The sequence below is a fragment of the Boleophthalmus pectinirostris genome, unplaced genomic scaffold, assembly GCF_026225935.1.
Source record: "Boleophthalmus pectinirostris isolate CB_2022bp ecotype Guang Dong unplaced genomic scaffold, ASM2622593v1 HiC_scaffold_9, whole genome shotgun sequence".
NCBI lineage: Eukaryota > Metazoa > Chordata > Actinopteri > Gobiiformes > Gobiidae > Boleophthalmus > Boleophthalmus pectinirostris.
The window spans coordinates 16,267,908-16,270,503 of NW_026571541.1; positions in this window are offsets into that span (position 1 = coordinate 16,267,908).

The window sequence follows — 2,596 nt, forward strand, 5'->3', positions numbered from 1 at the left end:
CATTGCCATGCAAGTATTGTAAATATCTGTTTGTTTTTGTACTTTTGTTTAAAATAAAAGTGTACATTTTGAAATGTCATGTTCAATTATTTAATAGACAGAGCACTTTTAAGGATATGTGCTTTGCCCAAGAGTGTTGTTTTTTTAAGTTAATGTACAAAGATTTTTCTTTATGTATTATTCTTATTATTTTTATTATGATAATTATTCCAAATATTCAGTTTTGTGTCGCAAAAATAACAGCAACACTACTGAATTTATCAATGTGAACCTGTACTGCCATCTTGTGGCTATGGTTCAATATGACATCTCCAGTGAAACGTTCTAATAAACTATTGACAGTCATTTCACTCAAGTTTACTCTTCTGAACAAAAACTGATGACTGAAGCTCAGCGTCATGACATGATACAGGTAAACTAGTCAATAATGAAAGCTTACCACAGAACTGACATTTATACACGGATGTTTTCACTAGAAAATATACCCCGCTCTCTGAAGGCAATTTATATTTTCATAATCTACCTCAAGTTTTTGGGTGACAGATAGACGTGGGACGATTTTATAATTATTAAAGTTGCCGACAATGAAAAAATGTTTTAGATATGAATTCTTATCATTTTAATATCAAACAACTGTTATGTACTTTGTTATAAGTAAAAATATGAATGATCTAGAAGAAAACATCATCAGCTACAGCTTTTTTCTGCATATTCTAGTGATATAATACCGATTTTTTTTTTTTTTTTTATCACGACTAGGCCTATAATGTCCCACGAACGACAGACAGACAGATACTTTATTAATCCCGAGTGAAAGTGAAAATTCAATTGTGTCCCCTTTTTATCACGATAAAAGATGTTGTTTATCATCCCCTAGTGATGAGACAAGGTAGCTGCATTTAGATTAGCAACCTTTTATACTTCTACAGCAGTGGTTCTCAAAGTGGGGTCCGGAGACCCCTGGGGGGCCTCCGAAGCATTGCAGGAAGGCCCTCAAAGGTTAGCTACAAAACAAGCAAGAAAGAAAATAGAAATTTAACATACAATGTTTTATTAATATTACACCCATAGGACTGTATAGTTTTAACATATAAATCTCCTTAGATGTATATGTTAGATTTATATGATGATTAACGATATAGAGGCCCTTTGTGATCTTTGCATCGATAGGGGGAAGAGTGCACAACAGACTTTGGAAAAGATTGTTCTACATTATTTAGTACTTTTGAACTGATCACAACTTAACAGCCATGATAAATATTGTTTTTAAATATCTTTGTTTGTCAACAGTTTTCATTCCCTATTATCAAAAAGTGTGTAATGATTTTAGTGAGTTGTAGTTTAATCTTATTTATATACTTTATGCCAGATGTCTCAAAGCCGGATGTTTCAAAAAGTAATGATGAAGTCATTACTGAGTGTAAACTAGCTCTCTGCTCTATTATTTGATAAATAAAGTGTAAAATTAATATAAAATTATATACATTATCAATGCTTCCAAAAATATATACTCACCCTCTATGGGTGGTCTCATCAATCCAAGCACAAGTAACTACTCTACCAGAGGCCTGTGAGCTTGTTGTTCTGTGCAGTATCTTTGCTAGTACTGCATTGAGATGTCTGATGTTTTTCCTGGGATTTGATGATCATGGGGACCTACCAAGGGCTCTTCTCTGAGCCCCTGGTATTTCTCTAGTCTCTTAAGTTCCTTTTTCCTGATGCTATCACTTTGTAGTGCAGGTCAACCACAGTCATCTGTTTGTCCACTGTCGTTACCATTCTGCATCTGGAAGTCCCACATGATATTGACTCAGTTATTTTCTGCCACCTTTGGAGGTGTTTCCCACTTGAACTTTCAGGTTTCTAGTCCATATACTATTCACATGTACCTGTGCACCTACACCTAGGGTCTTGTCTGGTGTAGTATATCAGATTAGAGCTTCTGGTGCTTCTCCTATGCAACCATGAAGAGTGCCTCAGCACACTTTCTAGCAATTGAATTTTCTGATATGGTACATTCCATAAGGGCTTATCCTCCCATGATGGTACCTTCAGCCTCTGTTCTCCATTGTCTTAGACATTCTGTTGGAGTCTTTTCCTTGATGAGCTTATGGATCTTTCATTCTAGGCAGTGGCTCTCACACCCATCAGTCCTCGGCCTCTTTCTTTATGGCTCATGTACAGTGTCAGGGTACAGGATTTGGGATGAAGCTTTTGTGCCTCAACAAGTGGTCTGTATGTTTTTCTTTGGTCAACTTATTCCAACAGCGATCTGATTATTCACTGTTCATTCCATCTGATTCATCTTTGTGTTTTCATATTGGAAGCAATTAACTAAAACAAATAACTGACAATTTCAAGAGGAGCAGGTTTAAGGAGTTCTGCTCGTTATACATGTATAACCTGTGAAGCCCTAAAAGTTCAATGCAACTTGGTGTTATATTCATTAAGATATAGTCTTGCTGTGATGGAAAAGGGCTTTATTATATTTTCAATAATTTGAAGGTTTATGTTTCTTACAGCTCCTAATCTGTTTTCTGTTATTTGCCAATGGTACAATAACAAAAACATTTATATCACTGATATGCCCATTTTC